We start from the raw sequence: 9132 nt of genomic DNA, 5'->3' as shown, positions 1-9132 counted from the left end.
TTCGAACCTCCTAAGAAAAATATTCAAAATTCTTGTTCTAATGTGAATCCAACTTTTATACCATGTAGAAATTATGATGTATATTTGAAACTGCTCATGAATTTTTAATCAAAATCACAAGGCACAAACCTAGTCTACTACTTTGCAGACATTAATTCACAATTTAGAACAAAAATCTCAGACATGCAATAAGAAATCACACACATGAAAATAGTATTTTTCCCGGGGAAAGTAAATTGCTAAAAAAACCCCAATGCATGCTTTCATTAATATGATGAACATGGATGTATTAAAATTGTTTTGCTAAATTGATCACACCCTGAAAGTGCATAACCTATCTCACCGCTCATTGAAGGCCTTTGACCCAAACTTAGTCAATTTTTGCCTCTGCTTGAGCCCCTATTTTCTTGCGCAATTCCTCAGGTTTGATCACATGACCTCATGCAACACCTGTACACTCAACTACTTTACAATTGTTGGTTAACTACCTTGGAAACTGCACCACAACTGGGACACTCATATTCTTTTCATGCATGAGCTAATTATTAGCTGATTGATTAATTAACTAGATGATCTCTGAGTTAGAATGATGTCTCACTACTTAACTGACCACCAACTAGTTCTATTAACAATTAGAACTAGTTTAACTGATTACCACTGAAATTAACTCAACCTAGGCTCCTAAAATTTAGGAATCACTAAATACAATTGAACTTCATGCCCTTAACTTGAATTAACTGAGTTAGAATCCTATTTTTTAGGTATCAACACAAGCAAACTGAACTTCAACTCATTAGCTTGAATTGACTGTTATTAACTGAGTGACAAGAGCCATATCACCTCAGTTAACTCCTCCAAGTTGTTTTTTGACATGGAATTTCAATTTTCCTCAATTTTATTAAGGAAAAATCAAAATTGAGACTTTCTTGTTGCATTTTCAACATTAGGTTGAGCCTTTTCTATGCAACAACATCTAGAAGGGTGAGGATGGCGAGAATGTTTCTCTTGTTGGAAAGGGAAAACCCACGAAAGGCCCAAGAAAAGGGCCTAACTCCAAGGGAGAGAGGAAAAATAAATACTAGAGTAAAATCAAGTGTTTTGGTTTTGGTCAATAGGGACATTGTGTCAGAAAATGTACAAACAAAAATAAGGTTGAGAAGAAGAAGAAGCAATAGATAAAAACTGCAGTGAACATTGATGAATTGTCTTCAAGACTTGAGGATGAGTTCACTCTCATAACCTTCCTATCTAGCTCAACTACCATAGGAGTTTGTTACATCGATAGTGGGGCATCACGTCACATGAAAGGACTTTTATAATATTTCTCCAGGTACAAATCATACAAGATAGGCTTCCATATAAAAATGGGAAACAAGTCCTAGTGTACTCTAGTTGGGAGAGGGACAATCACATTTTAGAGAGAGTCATACAAGAATATACATGTTACAGATGCATTGCGCACGCTAAGTATGGGAATGAATATGATCTCAAATTCTCCTCTTCAAGACAAGGGGCACAATATATACTTTCGAGTACGAAAGGTGTATCTAAAACACAACAATTGAAAGATAGAAAAGGACATTGGGGTAAGAAGCAACAATTTATACAAATTGCAGTTTGATACTCCAGAGTAACTGGTTAGCAACAAAAATTGGAGAGATACAGGAGAGTTTTTCCATAGGATAATGGGTCATATCTATCAAGGGGAACTTAAGATTCTCAGAGAAATAGTGAAAGGTATTCCAAAAGTGAGTACAAAACATGATGACGTATGTAGAGGGTGTCTACTTGGAAAAAATTAAAAAGAAACACTTCCAAGGAGTGACATTAGAGCCAAGGGTGTGTTAGATTTGATCAATTATAATATTTGTGGTCCATTGTCCACAAAGTCACTCAGGAGTTATGAATATTTCATGACCTTCATTGATGATTTCTCCAAGAAGGCCTAGATTTACTTCTTAAAGACAATAGGTGAAGTCTTTAGTCACTTCCAAGAGTTTAAGACTCTTGTGGAGAACTCAATAGGAAAGAAGATAAAGGTACTTTAGACAAATAATGGAGGCAAGTATAGTGAGAAATCCTTCAAGGATTTCTGCGTGAAAAATGGAATTAAGAGAGAGTGGACAACTCCATAAAACTTGTAGTAGAATGGGGTTGCAAAATGAAAGAACAAAATCATAGTTGGAGCAAAAAAGGCCACGCTATATGATCGGGACATGCCTATATATATTTTGGAAGAAGCATGTAGCACAATAGTTTACATTCAGAATAGGGTCCCACATAAGGTGTTTTGAAAGATGACACCCGAGGAGGTATTTACAAGGAAGAAGCCAGAAGTCAGTCATTTCAGGATTTTTGGCAGTATCGCTTAATGTCATGTTCTATCCAAGAAGCAAACCAAGCTAGATTCAACTGCAGAGAAGGTGTATTTCATTGGTTATAGTGAATCATCCAAAGCATATAATATCTATATTCTAGGGACTCAAAATATCATTATGAGACCAAATGTTAAGTTTCAAGAGGATAAAGCCTTTAAGATATCTCGCGATTTGGAATCATTTGATTCAAGTCAGCAAGCATAATATCCAAGGGTTGAACAACAATCTTAGGCTCATGGCACAAATACTAGTATAGTGACTAGTACGGACACAAATACAAGTGTAGAGGAGAGTTCGTATCATGTGGAGTAACAACATGATGAGGAGCTTGAAGCTCCACCCACTACAGTTGGGAGAAGCAATTGCACAGTTCTTCAGGCATTGAGAGATGCATAGGAGTTTGTAGGAGCTCCTAAATCGAGCACCAGGGATAAGAGATAACCAAAGACATATTTAGGTTACAAGGCATTTATAAGTCAACTCATCGATAATGAGCCTTCCAACTATGAAGAAGTTTCACAACACTAGGTGTGGTAGGATTTTGTGGTGGAGTACAACTCCATTCTGTTGTATGATGTTTAGGAGGTGGTGCCTAGACCATTGGATAGGGATATGGTTGGTTCTCTCTAAATCTACAAGATCATGCATGTTGCAGATGGAAACATTGAAAAATTCAAAGCTAGTTTCATGGCCAAGGGTTTCTCTTAAAAAGATGAAATAGATTATGATGAGACTCTTTCTCCTTTGGCCAGGTATACTTCCATTAGGTCTGTGATCTCACTTGCAGAATAGATGGGATGGAAGATTCATCCTAAAGATGTCAAGACATAATTCCTAAATGGAGTCATAGAAGAGGATGTGTACATGGAGCAACCATAGGGTTTTGAGACTCATGGGGGGAAACCCATGTATGCATGTTGAAGAGAGTGCTATATGGACTCAAACAAGCTCCCAGAGTGTGGTATGGTCATATAGGAAATGGGTTTCGTGAAGAGTGAGGCAGACTTAAATGGTTAGAGGTGAACCACTCATTCTTGTTTTTTATGTGGATGTTCTATTTTTCACTGGGTCATCTAGGCTCAAGGAATACTGCAAGAGGGACTTAGTAGCAGAGTTTGAGATGAAGGACTTGGGGTTGATGCACTATTTTTTAGGACTTGAGGCTTGGCAGACAAATGGGGAAATCTTCCTTGGTCAATGGAGATATACTTTGCAGATCTTAAAAAATTTAGGATGTTGAAATGTAGACCCATGTCTATACCTATGATAACCAATTGGAGGAAGATTGATGCATTAAACCAGGAGGCAGTGTATAACAACCTTGGTGAAAATTCCATGTAATAAAAGTTAATAAAGGAAAAATAATAACCACGGTTGATGGGACACTTATTCCAAGTTGAATGTTGGGAAAAATCCTAGTGATGGGGATCACTTGTGATTGTTTAATGGCTAAGGAAATTGGCAAAGGCAATGGCTAAGGCTTTGGAAAGGAAAAATGGCATTTTTGGCACATTTATTTATGAAAATAATGGAAATTAGGAGAAAAGTGAGGTGAAAGGTCACAGGTTTCATGTGAGGAGGAAAATGAAGGAAAATAATGGAAAATGAAGAAAATAGAGGCCTCGTTCATAAAAAGGCTTCTAAGGATCAGTTGGTAACTTTTTGTTAGTTTAGTTTTGGAGCTCTCTCACCATTCTCTCTCTATCTCTCATACTCTTGGATACTTAGAGTTTTCTTGGAGAATTCTTGGAGGGTGTGACATACTTGGATTTTTTTAGCAAGAAGGCAAAGGAAGAGCATGAAAGCGCAAGGGGACATTGGGATCAACAACTACATTGGATTTTTCTTGCATGTACCGAGTTGCATGTATGTTTTCCTCACTAATTTTGGAATGCATGGCATATGCATGTGGTTTGTTGGTTGTGATCTATCATGGGCATGGAGGATGGCCAATATTGACAGTGGATTGCCTAGCCTTTCCATTTCATGGATAGTCATGGTGATTGTGGATTTATTTTCCTTGTTTTGTTTTGGTTGGTTCTCATGTTTCCTTAGCTTGGGTTGAGTTATTAGTCCTGGAAGCCCTCGTTGGACAAACACTCTAGAGGCCCTGTAAAAACTTGGGTTGAGTTACTAGTCTTGGAATCCTTGGTTGGCAAACACTCTGGAAGCCCTTGGTGGGTTGAATTACTAGTCTTGGAAGCCCTGGTTGGACAAACGCTATGGAAGCCTGGTAAAATTTGTGGGTTGAGTTACTAGTCCTGGAAGCCTTGGTTGGACAAACGCTCTGGAAACCTTGGAAGGCTTAGATAGAGGCCAATATGATGATGGTTTTGTGATGTCCGACCGTGAGGTGGAATCACTGCTTGATGGGTTGAGGTGGATGGCCTCTAGAAGCCCTTGATGGTTTTGGATTGATGTGTTCTATGAGATCCCACATTCATGCTTGGAATATGGAATGAGGGTGAATGGTTGAAGAGAGATTTGGATCATCCATTCTATGGTCGGGTGGAACGTGGAAGTCCCATCATGGGTTTGGATTTTTCATCATCAATATGAGGTTATTTCTCCTTGCATTTCTATGAGTATTATACTAGCTTATATGTGGTTTATATAGCTATGATTTCATTGGTATTTATGTTGCTATTATGCTGGTTATGTATGTGTTTTATGATAGTAGCTAAGTATGACTCTCATCACGTTTTTACTTGTAAATGAATGGACAATGTATCTATGACCTAATGGATGAAATGGCAGTTGATATGTTGAGGCATCAATGCTACTTAACGATTCTCAGCTAAGTATGAGACCTATATGCTTAGATCTGTTATTTACACTTGTAGATTACATATTTGTGATATGTTTGATGAAATCCTTGTCATGGCTAGCAGGGGTCCAATCAAGGTCTTATTCAAGTGATTGCATTTATACTATCATTTCCTTGTTATTTTATTCATTTGAAGATATGATTCAATTCTGGGTAGTGACCTAGGCTTTAAACCTGAAAAAAGTGGCTCAAATCTCGGGGACACTGGCACAACACTGACAAAAAGAGTCCCTGGATGTTGGCTTGAAGGCCTGTGAGAGCGTCCATAGGTCCCTAGATGCTGGCATGCCCATAGCATGAGAGTGTCTAGAGGTCAAGTATTCCAAAATGTCAGTGGGACCCAGAGCTGGTTGGAAGAAAGGTTGGGTTGGTTCTTGAGTATCCTAATGATGATGTTGGATGTTTGTATGGTGTATTTTCGTCAGTTCCACTTCCTTAACATGACTTAGGAGGTCAAATCATATCATAGTGGCCTCTCTTCACATGTTTACCCTGAATGGATGGTTGCTTAAGTATATGTGGGAGGAGGGTGTTACAGAGTGGTATCAGAGCATGGTTCACCCCTCAGACTGGATGGGTTGTGTGTTGGTCATGCATGCATGTCAACTAAATGTGTGTCTCTTACACTTGCATTCCATGTGATTGTTGCATTTGCATGATGTTGATCATAGTTGTAGTGTTGTCGTCATGTGGAAGTTGATGTTGTTATTGTGGAGTGCATCATTGTGAGTGTATGATTGGTTACTTGTCATTATACATGTATCATTATTTTATGCTTAGTTACATTCTTGTATGTTTGATTACATCCTTGTATGTTTGGTTGCATGTATCATTCTTGTAGGTTTGGTTACAAGATTGTTCATTTATGCTTGATTACATGTGTTTATGCATGTGTGTGGTTGGTTACGCATTGCTTATGCATGCTAATGTTTTCATGCGGTCAAGTGTATAGTGATGTAGTGGTTGTTGTCACGTATGAGGTCGTGGTGTGTGTTGTTGTTAAGGTCATGCATTGATGACTAGAACCTAGCTAGAATTATGGTTGCATGGTCATATGCTTATGTGTTATGTTTCAATATGTTGTCATGATTATGTTATACATGTATCACGCTGATTTTTTGATCTTGTAGACAAGGTATCCTCCCCAAGCTATACTAAGGTACGTTGGTTTGTTGTGATCTGGCTTAGCTGACACAGCATACCTTGCAGGAAGAAATATCAAATGGCTAGCAAGATGGTAGACTACAGAGACTCTCCCTATGAATCAGAATAGTAGTATGGTGTTGGGAACTCTTCTGATTTGTAATATACACTGAGAAGCTTAAAGGAAGAAATAATGAGTTGTAAGGCATATAATGACATAATCATATAGGCACAAGAGAAGCTAGCAGAGGTAAATGCAGTGATACTTAAGAGTTTGTCAGATTTTCAGCGACAGGGACCACTTCAGATCAAAAATGAGTAGGAGGAAAAAAATAATGGAGCATACGGTAGTAGGTCGTATGGTGGTGACACGGTCAGAGATGGAAGATTGTTGGACACTCCAGATAGGAGGACGGATAGACACAAGTACCATTCTAGTTCTGGTTCTAACATGCATGATGATCAGTATTGTTATCATCCTTACAGGAGGAGTGATAGGGGATACTTTCCAGATGAGTTTAAGAAAGAAAATCCACCTACTTTTGATGGAGATATGAAGAACTCGCTGGATATAGAGGCATTGTTGCTTGGTATGAAGAAGTTCTTCAAGTTGCATGATTATTCAAAAAACATGAAAGCTAGAGTAGCTACATTTAGTCTCAAAGGTAAAGCAGACATTTGGTGGGAAGATGTGAAGAATGTCAGATGTATTCATTAGGAAGACTTGACTTGGGGTGAGTTTGAACGATTATTCAAGAAGAAGTTTTTGTCAGAGAGATACTTTGATGACATGGCTAAACAATTATATGAGCTAAAGAAGGGATTGATGGCAGATGAGGAGTACATTAGTAGGTTCTTGGAGTTACTTAGGTATGTGCCTTACCTCACAAAGGAAAAGGCCAAGATTCATAGGTTCATTAGTGGATTATTGTTGCATTCAAAGACAAGATTGAGTTCGATGAGCCAAAATCATTGGAGGAAACCGTTCGAAATTTAAGGCATTGCTATGAACAATCGAAGCACAAATCTGAGACTAAGCTGGATTGGAAAGGAAATGCCAATAATAAAGGAAAATGGGGCAAGAAGCAAGTAAGACCATAAGATTCAGGTAATAAGGAGAATGTTGCACCACCTAAGAGGTTCAATGCATCAGATAAAGGATAGGGACATCGATATGAGGAGCAGAAAAAGGATGCAAGATGGAAGCATATAGAGTGTTGGACTTATAGTAAAGATCATCGTAGGAGGGATTGTTCACAGAATCAAAGTGGTAGGCCTCATATATATAGTGCATAGGATGCATAGACTGTTGGGGATGTTGGTCAGAGCGTTCCTCGTATTTATGCAACATTGGATAACAAATAGGAAGACCATCAAGAATTTATCATTGAGATGGACGGTAACCTTTGTGATCAAGTTATTTCTATTTTGATTGACCCTGGATATAATTATAGCTATGTTAGTCTTGACTTGGTGGATAAGTGTGGTTTGAGTAAGGAAGTGAATGCATAATCTTGGTTAATGCAGTTGGCTACAGGTACGAAGAAGCAAGTTCATCATTGGGTAAGAGCTTGGTGCATTTGTTTTAAATGGTATGCCTATTGCAACACATTTGAATGTATTACCATTGGGATCATACAGTATGTTGTTGGGTATGGATTGGTTGTATCTTCATAGAACCAAGGTAGATTGTTATGACAAAGCTATTGAGTGCTTGGATGACAATGGGGAACCAAGAGTCTTGCAAGGAAAGAAGAAAGCCACATCAGTTAGGATGGTGATAGCTATGCAAGCAAAGCGTAGTCACAGGAAAGGGTGTAAGTTATTTGCAGTGCACATTTCTAGTGACAAAGGTAAGGAAGTTGAGGATGCAGATATTTTGAGTAGGTACCCAGTTTTACAGTAGTTCAAGGATGTATTTCCTTAGGACATTACAGAGTTGCCACCTCACATGGAAGTATACTTTTATATTGATTTGGTGTCTGGGGCAGCTCTAACATCAAAAGCACCTTACAGGATGAGCACACCTGAGTTGGTGGAATTGAAGCTACAGTTGAAGGAAATGTTGGACAAGGGGTACATTAGGCCAAGTGTATCCCCATGGGGTGCACCAATATTATTTGTGAAGAATAAATATGGTACTCTCAGATTATGCATTGACTACAGGTAGTTGAATAAAGTGACCATCAAGAACATGTATCTGTTACCAAGGATTGATGACTTGTTTGATCAGCTAAAGGGCGCAACAATGTTCTCAAAGATTGATCTGAGATCTAGATATCACCAGGTACGCATCAAAGAGGAGGACATTTACAAGACAACTTTCCAGAATAGGTATGGGCATTATGAGTTTTTTGTAGTTCCATTTGGTTTGAATAATTCTCCAACTATATTCATGTGCTTGATGAATATGTACATATTTGGATAAGTTTGTTATTTTGTTCATTGATGATATATTGGTATATTCTAAAAATGAGGAAGAGCATGTCGAGCATTTAGCAGCAGTGTTGAGGTTTTTGAGAGAGCGTCAGTTTTATGCTAAGCTCAGTAAGTGTAGTTTCTTTCATATTGAGGTACACTACTTGGGGCATGTTGTTTCCAGGGAGGGAATTGTAGTAGATCCAGAGAAGATAAGGGCCATCATGGAGTGGGTAGATCCTAAGAATATGGATGAGGTGAGATATTTTATGGGGTTAGTAGGCTATTATAGGAGGTTCATCAAGAAATTCTCACAGATTTCTTATCCTATCACATCATTGCACATGAAAGGTAAGAAGTTTGAAT

Source organism: Pinus tabuliformis, chromosome 3_1 (assembly GCF_031772625.1).
Source record: "Pinus tabuliformis cultivar Carrire ecotype Pingquan chromosome 3_1, CPIR1, whole genome shotgun sequence".
NCBI classification, from domain to species: domain Eukaryota; kingdom Viridiplantae; phylum Streptophyta; class Pinopsida; order Pinales; family Pinaceae; genus Pinus; species Pinus tabuliformis.
The sequence above is the reverse complement of the archived record's forward strand: the minus strand, read 5'-3'. Positions refer to the sequence as shown.